The sequence below is a fragment of the Rana temporaria genome, chromosome 1 (assembly GCF_905171775.1).
Source record: "Rana temporaria chromosome 1, aRanTem1.1, whole genome shotgun sequence".
Classification (NCBI taxonomy): Eukaryota; Metazoa; Chordata; class Amphibia; order Anura; family Ranidae; genus Rana; species Rana temporaria.
Genome location: NC_053489.1, coordinates 305,079,649 through 305,094,068, shown reverse-complemented (window position 1 = coordinate 305,094,068; position 14,420 = coordinate 305,079,649).

Here is a 14,420-nt window from a genome sequence, read left to right as displayed (position 1 = left end):
GTGATGTTTTAAAGTTTTTAAAATAGAACATAAAAAATGCTGAATTCCTTTACATAAAAAGCTTGGGTGATGCCCTAACACTGCCTGTGGAGGGCCACATCTCTATGATGCATAGGGGCTGGTATGGATTTCCAGAGGAACCTTACACATTTTATTTTGTTTGTTCTGCATGGGGTACCCCTTAAAATCCATACCATACTCAAAGATATAGAGATTGTTTTGTCATTGTTGTTGTAGCATGTACTACAGCAAAAGTGTAATTTACAAAGAAAAACATGTATACAGTTTAAACTGCTTAGTTAATAACATCTTACTGGCTTTAGTTAACATTTGTATTATTATTAATATTTTTTTTTCTTCTTCTAAGCCAGTAATGAGATTTGCCAGACAGTTTAAGCAAAAAATGTCTATTAATTTGAGTATGATATGGTATGATATATTTTAAACTATTTACACTTCCTTTGTGAAATGGTAGAGGTACAGTGTACCCCATTACCAATTCACATAAGGGGGGCAGGATCTGGGGGTCCCCTTTGTTAAAGGGGTCTTCTAGATTCTGATAAGCCCCCCGCCCGCAGACCCCCACAACCAAGGGTTGTGGGGATGAGGCCCTTGTCCCCATCAACATGGGGACATCCTCCCCATGTTGAGGGCATGTGGCCTGGTGCGGTTCAGGAGAGGGGGGGCCGCACTCTGTCCCCCCCTCTTTTCTGCGGCCGGCCAGGTTAACGTGCTCGGATAAGGGTCTGGTGTGGATTTTTGGGGGAACTCCACGTCATTTTTTTTTAAATTTGGGGGTGGAGTTCCCCTTAAAGACCTGAAGGGTCTAGTATGGATATTTGGGGGGAACCCCACGTAATTTTTTTTTTAATTGACGGCCTGGTTCCCGGGTTGCATTGATACATGTTTCCTGGGACAGGACCCAGGTCCCCTAACACTTTTTAGGACAATAAATTGCATATTAGCCTTTAAAATTAACACTTTCGTTTTCTCCCATAGACTTTAACAGGGTGTTCCACGGCTTTTTGAATTTGCCGCGAACACCCCTAATCGTTCGTTGTTCGCCGAACAGGCGAACAGGCAATGTTCGAGTCGAACATGAGTTTGACTCGAACTCAAAGCTCATCCCTACTCCTGAACCATACCAGGCCCCATGCCCTCAACAGGGGGGGTAGTTACATCACTAACCGCACAGTACATTGCCATGTCCATATAGAGGTACATTACATTACCCGGGAGATCCAGTCCCTTGTATATAATAGCTGTCATTTACCATCGTTTGACCCCTTGGATCATATGTCTCAATGGTGGCATTTTTTCTTTTCTTTTGCTGGGTTGGCAGTGGTCTGGAATCGTGATTGATATTAATCTGCATCACTGAACGACAGGGGATTTTTTCAGATTTTTATTTAAGGGACTTGTCATTTGTTTTAGTGTCGTTTTTTCTAGGTTAAAACTTCTTTGTGTGAATGAGTAGGGGTACTATTTACCCCAATACACTTTCACATGGTAAATCAGCCTCAGTGTATTAAAGCAAAAGGATCATCCATGCATTTGCAGAAAAATAACTCTGCAATGGCATCCTCCCAGCTTCTCTCAGGACAGGGTACATTTAATCAGATATTTGCATACCGAAATACACTGAAGCACATGTGCTTCTACAAGTAGTTAAGCTTGTTTGTTGTATAAAATACAAAAGTTTCTACTAAAAAGTTTCAACATATGTTAAGTAATAAAACATTTGCCAATGGATTATCTGTTTCTCTGCCAAGATTTACTATAGAATAATAGTTTCTCTCTAGAGGAAAATAATATTAGTCAGTGTTAAATTTCCAAACCTGGCAGCTCATTTCACACAAAATTATTATCCTCTTGTACAATATGACAGTGTTACAATATTTAGTACATACTATTGAAGGACTATAGTTCATATCCAGGGCTACAAACGCAGCAATAATTACTGGTAACCCCCTTTCCTCCTGTCACCTAGCTCATATATTTCTTAAAGTGTAAATGTTTTTTTCACATTTAAGGAAAAACCAATTCCCTTTAGTCTGGTTTAATTTGCACCGAGAAGGAAGAAAATGCAAGTAACACATGAATGAAAGTGGCTTTTTGTTACTTTGACAAACATAAAAGTTCCCTTACCTTGTCAAAATGACACAGTGCCCTTGATATTTATTCATATCTTTGCTCAATGTAAGTGAAAACATGATTTAACAAGGGAAAGGAATCTGTTTTTTGCTTGGTCAGATCATTTGAAAATACCTTTTATTTTCAAAACAAAGACTTTTAAAAGACTATTATGGTTGAGTTATGTCATTTTAAAGTGAACTAGTAATCAATTAGAACAGAGGTGGATTAATACCGTGCGGGCCCTAAGCAGAGTATTGTTTGGACCCCCAGTTGATGTCTGATTATTTCCCTAACAGTAGGCACTACAAGGTCCAGCAAGTACCTCTTCTACTTAGCTCTTCTTCTTTGGGAAAGAATTTTCAAGGCAATATCCAGTCAATTAGGCACTTTACAATCACAAACCCCCATGTAAGCACCATCCTGTCCCCACCTGAAAAACCATATCATTTGCACCTCAAACCACAACCCCTCTCCCCTAATACAATTTCATCTTGACATTAAGCATCATGGGCCAGATTCACGTAGAATCGCGATGGCGTAACGTATCGTAGATACGTTACACCGCCGCAAGTTTTCATCGCAAGTGCCTGATTCACAAAGCACTTGCGATGAAAACTACGCCGGCGGCCTCCGGCGCAAGGCGGGCCAATTAAAATGGGCGTGTGCCATTTAAATTAGGCGCGATCCCGTGCCGGACCTACTGCGCATGCTCAGTCTCGCAATTCCCGTCGTGCTTTGCGCGCCGTGACGTCATTTTTTAGAATGGCAACGCGCGTAGCGTACTTCCGTATTCCCGGACGTGTTACGCAAACGACGTTAAATTTTAAATTTCAACGCAGGAACGACGGCCATACTTTAGACAGCAATACGATTGCTGACTAAAGTTAGGGCACCCAAAACGACGACTAACTTTGCGACGGGAAACTAGACTAGCGGCGACGTAGCGAACGCGAAAATCCATCGTGGATCGCCGTAACTCCTAATTTGCATACTCGACGCTGGTTTACGACGCGAACTCCCCCCAGCGGCGGCCGCAGTACTGCATCCTAAGATCCGACAGTGTAAAACAATTACACCTGTCGGATCTTATGGATATCTATGCGTAACTGATTCTATGAATCAGTCGCATAGATAGAAACAGAGATACGACGGCTTATCAGGAGATACGCCGTCGTATCCCCTTTGTGAATCTGGCCCCATATTTTCTGCCCAAAGCCGCAGCCCCCTTCCCCTCAGCACCAGCTTACACCATATGTAATGTCATGCCATATCCCCCTCAAACTATAATTCACTCTCCTCCTGCACCGTCCCAAGCACTTATTGTCTGGCCTACAACATACTACTTTTTTAGTGCCATAGCCTGCAATGAAAGGGCACAAAAAACAACAAATAAAAACACATGAAAATGCACAAAGAATTCATTAAAATGCAATAAAAAACACACAACATACATGAAAAATGTATGAACATGCAGAAGAACAAGTGTAAAAAGCTGATAAACAGTCCAGCTGTTAGAGAGATTTTACCCTTTCCCTCGCTTGTCCTGGGTACAACATTTTACTAGACAGAAAGTAAAGGAATTCAGTGAGAAGCTTTCAAATAGTCCTGAAGTCTTAAAGGGGACACAGAGATAGCTCCTTTTCTCATTACATGCAACTCTGAAACTGCATAGCTATAACAACGGCAAACATTCCCACGTAACTCTCAATTAGATAAAAGTACTGACCTATATCAGTACTTTTAAGAGCAAAAAAAAAGTAAAAATCTGCTATCTGCCTTGCAATTTGATAATTGCTAGAGTCTAGGCTAAACTAAATGGGACTTTGTCAGTGAGTCTGGTTTTTACTTTTATTTACAATATGCTAAGCCATGTCAACTATATGTTATCATTATGCGTACAATGTATCATATGTACTTACACTATTGTGCTAGCATGCTACGTTTGTGGCTCTTGGTGGCAATGAGTCCACACAATATCATGTTATGTCATTACTATGTTCCTAATATATGTGCAATACATTTTATATTTTACATATTTGTTTTTTACTGTGCTATTATGCTACTTATATGGTTCCTGTTTACTATTTACTACCTACCAGACACACTTTGATGTGCTCTCTCCTTGGCCGCATGATTCATTTAAAGTCCCACCTGTCCTTCCCTTTCCCAATCTGCCTTGCAATGTTTACAATGTTTCCAATTAAAATGGAAATTTATCTTTAATATATAATTTTGTGTGTGTGTGTGAGGGGGGGGGGGTAATGGCCATGCACAGCATGTGAGTAGCAGCAGCTCACAGGACTCCTGCAGCATATCCTCTACTGATCCCTCCCCCAGCTGCAATAAAGGACTGAACCAATTCAAAATCACTTATGAAAGTCCTGATAGTTACTCAACACATTGCCAAGTGGATCGAAATGACACCCAGCCAGCTCTGCTGCAATGTACTCCTGTAGGAATGGACAGGCCTAGGGACACAGTGAATGAGTCTGGCAAAGTCTCCCTCCCCTCAGGAAGATATACCACCCACGGCATGTTATTATATGCTTAAAAACTGAAATCAGGTTCACCAGGACAGTTAATATTTGATGGTCAGAAGCTTTACAGGATGCATTGCAGAGCAGTCATGTGTATAAAATGTGCTGTACTTAGAACATCCCCTATTTAGAACTCAACCCGACAGATGCAATCACCACATCTTTATTAAATACATAATATAAAAAACATAACAAACAATAAGGTTAAAAACACACCAAAATGCCCTACACTCATATTAGATCACAAATTAGAACAATGTTGTGTATATTTTAATTTTATTATAAAATTAGCATATGCCCATCTGCAGGGTATAACAGAAACCAAGATAATTTACAATACCTCTTCAGAAAAGTGATAAAAGTTTGCTAAAATTGTTCCATAGAGTTTATTCCAACGTCCCAAAAGGATAGTGACATTCACAGGTTATTCACAGGTTATACATTTCTACAAAGTCCCAAAAGACTATGGTTCCACATAAATATACTTAGAGGTCTTTGGAAATCCACTGATTATTCCAGCATGTACATGAACTGTTTCCCATATATAGCTATTTCACTGGCTATAGGTGCCTTCATATAGTAACAGGCATTGTGGTTCAGAGATGGAAACTCAAGGGCTTCCAAGGTGACCTATACAAGATATCCCCCTGTATGTTGTTAGGAAAATATAATGCACAACCAACACTGCACCTCCCTCACACTATAACATATGCCATTCCACAAGATTGGGAAACCAAATTCAAAGTAAACTGCTGTGTCCATCAAACATCCAGTGTATTTGTCGCAAAATCTTACAGTTGTAGCATCAACAATTTAAGAAACTTTTCCATCCAAGCATGGGCATGTTAAAGTGTTAAAGTAATCCTGGACAGGAGGCATGGACGGGATGTGAATGAGACTATCGCACATTAACAGAGCTCCATTTCAGCCTTCCTGTTTATTATCCTGAGCGTGCTCTCCTTGCTTCCCTGCTACACCAATTGGCAGCTTACATCCTCCGCTGACTTTCCCATTTTCTCCAGTGCCTCAAATTCTGGAAGACTCCACAGAACTCTACGCTTTTCAGAGGCAAGTTAAAGCACTGCAAGAGAAGGCCATTAACACCAAAAACTGCCTCAGGCACAACAACCTGAAGGTGTTTGGCTTGCCAGAGAGGGCATAGGGTTCACAGCCTGCTGTATTTTCAGAAAAGTTCTTGTCTATCATATTGGGCATAGCCGACCTTCCACCCATGTTGCTCATGGAGCGAGCCCATATAGTGCCACCTACACTGCCATTCCCTGGGTCCCCCCCTCATTCCTTCCTTATGTGGCTTCTAAATTATGAGGACATGCAGCTTGCCTTGGCTCAAAACAAATCAGACCTTATGTATCGATACCCCCGAAGGAGCTGCTTTTGTTTGTTCAGTCCGTTACTCTGCCTCTCAGCCCCAATAACAGACTCAGCCCCCTCTGGCACACCTGGCAATAAGTGCAATGACCAATGAGAAAAACACACGTTATGATAAAACACAGAACTTGTCTTTCCTGCAATATTTCTGTGGAAATCCTTGCATGTCCCCCTCGAATCTACAGTGACTGCACTTCCAAGTGCACTTTCAGTGCAATTTCAAGTGCACTTTGCACTTGAAGTTTGCACTTGTAGTGCAAAGTGGATTTGCCTTTAGTAAATAACTCCCACAGTAACTCCACTAGTCTTCCTGACCCATGGCCCCTGTGGGTTATGCTCCACTCATCATTTATGGACAGTCAGCAAGTAAATTAAGACCGCTGCACAGAAAAGTAACTGAGTACTAGGACCATGCCAATTTTATAGAAATGTTAATGATGCACTGTCTCAAAAAAAGCAAACGTGAAAGTAAAAACCACCTTGTACTCTCAAATACCTATGGCATCAAGAGATTAATGCCACATCTGAATATACTAATGCTATTTGAAATACAGATTATGTGCTAAAATCCAGTCATTAAAGTGAAAACAACATATAAAAAATTCATAAGATGCACTTTTTTTTAAAAAGTGCAAAGTGCAAACTTCAGTGATACATGATGAATAATTCATGTACATGTAAACAATTGAATCTAAATAATGTCCATCTGATTGCAAAAGAAAAAAGATGATCCAAAGTTAATGTAAAAAATTGAAAATTAACATCCCAATAGAGATCATCCATGTGTAAAGGAAAGTGCTTATGTGCAAAAATGACCATACATAAAGTGCTCCTGTGTCACCACTGTTCTCTTAGGCTGTATTCACACCTATGCATTTTAAGTGCTTTTTGCAGTTTGCAGATTTGTACTACAGTCCATTTACCATGGTTTCCTATGGAACACGTTCTGTAGTGCAAATCTGCAAAATGCAAAAGCACTAAAAATGCATAGGTGTGAATGCAGCCTTTGAGAAAAATAGGCCGCTTACTAGATCCTTAGACCCACCAAAGGAGATCATAAATGCCTAGGAATATTCTCAGCTGAATGGCCCCTATGTATCAGGATAGGTTTCACCTTTCCACTCTCGCAGTTATATGCATAGGAAATAAGGGCTATAACGCTTAAAATTAGTATTTAATATAAAGTATTGCACTTACAGAGAAAAGTAAGTAAAAGGTATGTCACTGGACTTTTGGTGGTTATACCGGGATGATATCTGCAAGCATCACCCGGTACTTTTTTTAGAGATGGCGGTTGGCTTTCTTGAAATAGCAATCGGAGTGGCTCACCGGCCACTCAATAGCTATTACAAGCAGCTAGAGAGAACATCCCACCCACCGGGAGAGCCAAGCAACCAGCCGACACATCTGCCAACTGGCCAGACAGCCAAGATGGGCTTTGATCGACTGTTCGTTATAGTAAACTAGAAGTGATGACATGAAATATTGTAAAAGTCATATAGTTATTTTCAAAAAAATATATAATAATTTAGCTGGTTTTACACAATAGAAAACTAAATGCAGCTCCATTGGGTCCCTTTGGAGATTGGTTCAAACTAAGCAGAAAGGAATATTGGACTTTGAGAGACCTTATGAAACTTTAGGAGAAGGAACCTATTGATCAGGATGTAAGGATGTTAATTTGTATTGGAGGTCAAAGTTTTTTCCCCCTTGTCAATAGTTCCAGGAGTGGCATGCTTGGTTAAAGCTGTCACTAAAGAGGTTAGACTCCTTAGATGAAATTACGATTATTGTGACAATATAAGTGACAAGAGAAATCGTCAGGGCTGGGCTTGGCCCTTCCTTCTCTAAGCTGGCCGCTCAGCTGTCGGCTAATTGCCAGCTCCTTTCTCTTCACAGTGACTCACCTGTTGATGATCTGCTCGTCAGTCCTGCCTACTTAAAGCCTTCCAGCTCACTTCATCTCTGCCTTTGCCTTTGTCAACATTATGGAGACTTTCTCCTGCGTTCCTGTTGTGGACTTGCTCAGCTGACGTTCCTTCTGGCTACTGATCCTGCTTGTTGTACTACTACGTTTATCTCTGGCTCTCTGACATTGACTTGGCTGACTACCCAATCTGGTTACTGAACTCTACAGCTATGTTTTGACTACGCTTACTCTGTTTACCTTTGTATTATTATTATTAAACAAGTGTGATTTAACTGTATTTCTGTCTCGGGCTGATTCATGGTTTCTGAAAGAAATGCACTGCAGGAATTACGGATAAACCTGTATTTAGTCATCAAAACTGCTAACAAGGGGGGACCGATTTTCCTTATTGACAGAGACAAATAAGGTAATATGTGTAAAAGTATTCTGAATAATACTGGTTAGTATACTCCAATACTTTCAATCAAGATGACGAGGGATAAATATTTGCTGTTTGACATCATTGATGAAGCTTCATGTGACAATCTTATTGACAAAGAAACGGTTGAGTTCTTTAAAAGTGAATATCCAAGAGTGGCGGTCTTTTCAGTTGTCAGTTAGTCACCCTTATGACAACCCTTTATTTCTGAGAATAGATTACTTACTGAATCAGTGAGTGAATATAAAGACAAGATGCTTCAACCTTTTGTTGTTAATCAATTCTCTGATGTTAGAGGTTCTTTATATTTATTGGCATCATTACATGATCTAAAGTTGGAAAATATGCTGTTGCTTACTCTGGATTTATTACTTTATGTCTTAATACCACATATAAAGGGTATGCAGATAGTCAATAAATTGTAAAGTTTTTGGAGTTTTTTTCTTATGTACAATAAGTTCCAGCTTAAGTATTTTCATCAAGCCGAGGTCACTTCCATGGGCACCAAATGTGTCCATGCCTATGTTAACAATTTATCTAGGGGACTGGGAGTCTTGTCTTTTTGTGTGTGTGTGTGTTGGGGGGGTGCATCGCCGGCGTACCTGTCCAGGATTGCTTCCTGGTACAGGTACATTGACAACATCCTCATCTTTTGGACAGGTACAGAAGTGGAGGCCAGGGTATTCACTAGGGAGTTGATGTCCAATCCATATATCTCCTCATGGATGGAAGTGGTCTAGGGCTGTCAAACTGGGGAATCACCGACATGCAGTCTCGCCAATCAGAACGCATTTTGAAGGCACTGCCTTGCCTTCTTCATCAGCTGAGAGACACACAGCGACGTCTCCATGAGGCTTACCAAGGCTCCAGCTGCGGCTAACACACGGCACTCGTGGATTCCTCAATAGAGACTTCCCGGCGGTCCTCCTGTGCTCCTGTCACACTGCATGTGGAAGCTCCCACCCGCTCTAGCACTCTGCAAGTGCTCCAACATTTTTCAGGCAAGTTTTTAGTGTTTTATACTTATATACTGAATAAATTCCTAAGCTGTTTAAAGGATTGGCTTGGCACGTCTCTCTCCTCCTTTTGCTTTCCTTTTGTCCACAGTGATCAGGTTCCCCAGCCTGCACCTGAAGCAGCCTCGCTCCCTTTACAACCTCCATTTAGAGATTTTTTTAGAGACAAATTTTTAGGGGTTCAACCCCCAGATCTTTCAATCCACTCACCATTCATATGGCTGCACCTTATTGTATCAGCATGCAGATGCATGCCTTTTCGTTAAAATTTTAAACTTAAATCTTTTTCCGATGGTTTAGCGCTGAACATTATACCAATATTGTGTATGTGTTTCCTTCTAATAAAGAGGTTATGAATATGATTTTGATAATTATTTTATTGTATGGGAATGTGCTTCCTCCGCCTTTGGTGATCTCCACCAGACAGATGCTTGTTCTATATTTATCTTTGTTTTTTGATGATTTAAGAATATATATACATGTGTCTTTTAATACATTTGCATTTGATGCAGCTGGTTTGAGCAATCGAAATCGGTAAGGCAGTGTTCAGCCAGATGCCCAGCCTCACTTCAATATGCCCATGCCGGGATGGATAAGTATCTTCAATTTTTGATGCTGAATCTGTAAGGCCTTGTACTCACGGCAGGACATGTCCGATGAAAACGGTCTGCAGACCATTTCCATTGGACATGTCTGGCCGGGGACTTCTGTTCGATGGCTATACACACCATCGAACAGAAGTCCGCGCGTAAACAATACGCGGGGCATGTCCGCGGTGTCGCCGCGACAATGACGCGGGGACGTGGGCGGCCTGCCTTTAAAATGCTTCCACGCATGCGTCAAAGTCATTCAACGCATGCGAGGGATGGCGGGCGGCAGGACATGTACGGTAGGTCTGTAAAGACGACCGTACATGTCCGGGCGGACAGGTTTCCAGCGGACTGTTTTAAAGCAAGTCCAGGAAACAGTTGTCCTCTGGAAACCTGTCCGATCCGCCCGAAAATGGTGCGCTCGGGCCAACACACGGCCAAACATGTCTGCTGAAACTGGTCTGCGGACCAGTTTCAGCAGACATGTTTGGTGGTGAGTACGGGGCCTCAGATGGTGCCACAAATGCACTGGAAAGTATATGACAGGTTACTATATACAAAACTTTGTATGTTTGATGGACACCGTAGTTTACTTTGAATTTGGTTTCTCAATCTTGTGGACTAGCATATGTTGTAGTGCAAGGGAGGTGCGATGTTGGTCGCGCTTTGTATTTCCTTAATAGCATATAGGTGGCTATCTTGTACAAGTCACCATGGCATCCTTTGAGTTTCCTCCTCTGGACCACAGTGCCTGTTACTATACGATGGCACCTATAGCCAGTGAAATAGCTATGTATATATGGGAAACAATTTATGTACATGCTGAAATAATCGGTAGATTTCCAAACCATAAACCACATAAACCTCCAAGGATATTTATGTGGAACCATAACATTTTGGATCTTTGTAGAAGTTTATAACCAGTGAATTTCACTATCCTTTTGTGGCATTGGAATGAACTCTATGGAACAAGTTTAGCAAACTTTTAGAATTTTTCTGAAGGGGCATACTACATTATCTTGGTTTTTGTTACATCCTGGAGATGGGCATATGCTAATTATATAGTGAAATTGAAATGTACACAATATTTTTCTAATGTGTGATCTAATATGAGAGGAGGGCATTTTGGCATGGTTTTAACCCTATTGTTTTGTTATACTGTATGTTTTTTATATTATATGTTTGATAAAGATGTTGTAATTGCATCAGTCGGTGGAGTATTGGATAGGGGAGGTCCTTATGAGTATAGCATTTATTATGCATGAATAGTGAATAATATGAGGTAGAGTCAAAAACTAGGTTTTTATTGGTTGTTAGACAGGGGTCAAGTCCTGGGGAAAAAAGTGTGGGAACTCCCACCCAAGATCCACTCCCCCACCAAAAAAAAAAAAATAATACGCTCATATGCATAATTACTATGCTGTTTTTTCGATCCACTGTACCTTAGTAAGTTCTTTCTAAATCCCGGGATAACTCTCGGCAGACCTCCGCAATGTCTCCTGGGAACAATGACAAAAGCTCCCAGGAGACATTGAGGCATCGAGGAAGTGACGGAATACCGGCACACTACCCGATGAATCCATATACAGGAAGCTACCAGTAACATAAAGGATTACTAAGGTTCGCCTGCCCCTGACAGTGACTTGAGCTGGGCATCGCCGCTTAGTGAAGGATTGGCTCGGGCGGCTTGGCTGCTCTCGCCTGCTCTAGTCCGGGAAAGGGAACTGAGTTCCTGCTGTGAAAAAAGTGCAGGAACTCCGTTACCAAAAGTTCCCGCAGGACTTGAGCCCTGTTGTTGGAGTAGTAATATTATACTGGTTACTCCCCCTTCCCACAGCCTAATTCAGATTTATAGTGTATAAGTGATATTATTGGTATTATCATGAGACCTAGATGTCTTTTTTTTTAGTTTTAAAAAGAGGACATGAGGCAGCCTACTCAATAAACAGTACAAACACCATTGTTACACATGATGATATCCTGCTTGATGAGCCAGAAGCAGTTACAGAGGAATCTGGACAGCCTACTCTGAGAAATTACTTTGGAGGATTAAAAGAAGAGGTATATTTACTGCATCAGGATCTTAAATAAAAAAAACACACTACAGTGTTGCAGCCCACAACCTACCTGTACTAACCGCAGGGGTCCTCGCACTCGCAGCATGTCAGTCCTTGGTACTCTTGTTGGTGGCCTGTGTCCTGTGACACCACCTGTGTGAGTATAGTGAGGCCTCTAGCACATGTCTGATGGCATCCTCATATCAAGATGGCAGCACCAAAGTGCTTCCTGTTATAGACAGTAATTGCATCACTTCCACCACACCCTCCAGAGGTAAATTCCTGTTTAATCCCTATAAAGCTGAGAGGTTCCAGAGAGAGAGAGTGCTCAGTTGTTTTGGAGCTAGCCACAGAGTGTACCTGTTCCTTGCCATGTGATATTGCTACCTGACCTTTGCTACATTTATTGACTCTGATCTTTTGCTGCCTGTCCTGACCTTCTGCTACATTTGACTTGATTATTGAGATTTCCCTTCTGTACCACGTTTTTTGAAATTGTGCTGGATTCACCTCCTGAGTATCCTTATCCAAGGTGTGTACCCCTGCTATTGGGCTCCCCATACTCAAACACTGACATACAGCCACTGAAAGCTGATCGGTCCATCTGATGAGAACGGTCTGATGGATGTTTCCATCGGTTAACCGATGAAGCTGACTGATGGTCAGTCGCGCCTACACACCATCGGTTAAAAAACGATCGTGTCAGAACGCGGACACGTAAACCACGTACGACGGCACTATAAAGGGGAAGGTCAAATCCAATGGCGCCATCCTTGGGGCTGCTTTTGCTGATTCCGTGTTACCACGTGTTAGTAAAAGTTTGGTTCGAGCCGATTCGCGCTTTTCAGTCTCCGTGCTTTGCAGATCGTTTTCTCGGGTTCAATTTGTTCTTGTGGGTTTGTATCTGTCTTTCAGTGCTTGCAGTCAGGTCGTATCTGTTTTGCAGTGCGTGTCTGTCCACTTGTTTTCTGTTTTTCGGTGCGTTCTTTACAGGCCTTGCTATATTTGGGTGCTTTCTGTTTTAAGTGCGTTCTGACCAGTCGACCGGTTTGAAGCCATGTTTGAGGCGCGTTCTCATGCTCGAGTTCGTGCTGCGTATGGGCTGTCTTCTGCAGTTCATAATGTTTCCAGATCTCTGGTCATGAACAGGGTGAGGAGGAGTTCATGGGCCAAGAATTGGTTGCGCCAGCGTGACCAATTCTCTCATATGCCTCTGCTTAGGGAAATCCAGGAGAATAACCCTAATGATTTTAGGAACTTTCTCCGTATGACGGACCCCATTTTCCACCATCTTTTGGATATTCTGTCCCCCTATATAACGAGGCAGGACACTGTGATGCACCAAGCTATCACGGTCGAGCAGAGGCTCATTGCCACGTTGAGGTACCTGGCGACTGGGAGGAGCCTGCAGGACCTCAAGTTCTCGACAGGCATCTCCCCCCAGGCACAAGTGATGCAGAAGGACTATATTAAGGTAAATTTTCTCCTTTCACATCACAATCTATGTCTTTAATGTATGCTAATGTCTTGTATTTCTTGCATCATTCCCTAATTACCATGATTGTAATATGCTGTGAATGTCCCCTTTGTCCCCATGCATGTTGTAAGTTTTGAATAATCCTTTTTTGGCCTACATGCATATTTTCCTTCACTAACCTGTCCAGCATGCTATCCTAGGCCCAAACACACCTAGCCTAGTCTGTTTCCAATTTGTTTTTTGTCTGCTCCATTGTAGTTCTGCCCCCCCCAATGTATTTTTTCTCATTCCATTTTGGCAGAGTGCTAGAGGGTTTTTTGTTCTGGGCCCAAACTCAGCTAGAACCCCCCCCCTTAAAATGTTTAATGGCCCATCAGAGGGGTGAGGAGTCTGATAAGTGGGCCTATTTTATTTTTGGCATGAACTACTCACTCAAATAATATAAATGTTATCCTGATGTTGGACAAGGATGTCTTTTGTATTGTGATTGCAATGTTTATGTGCCAAAGTACTAATATTTTTTTTTTTTGACTCCACAGTTTCCTTCCACGCCACAGGAATGGCAGACTGTGGCTTCCCAATTTGCCCAGCGGTGGGACTTCCCGAACTGCGGAGGGGCAATAGTATAGTATTGTGTTGATGGCGGTGGTGTCGACACAGTATGAATTTCTATATGTGGACGTGGGGAAGAACGGCTAGATGTCCGACGGTGGAGTGTTCACGCAGACGGAGTTTGCCCAACGTCTCCAGACTGGTTGCCTGGCACTGCCACAGGATGAAGACAATGTGGAGGGACTCCCTTTCGTGTTTGTCGCGGATGAAGCGTTTGGACTGGAACCACACCTGATGAGGCCGTTTCCCCAAAAGACC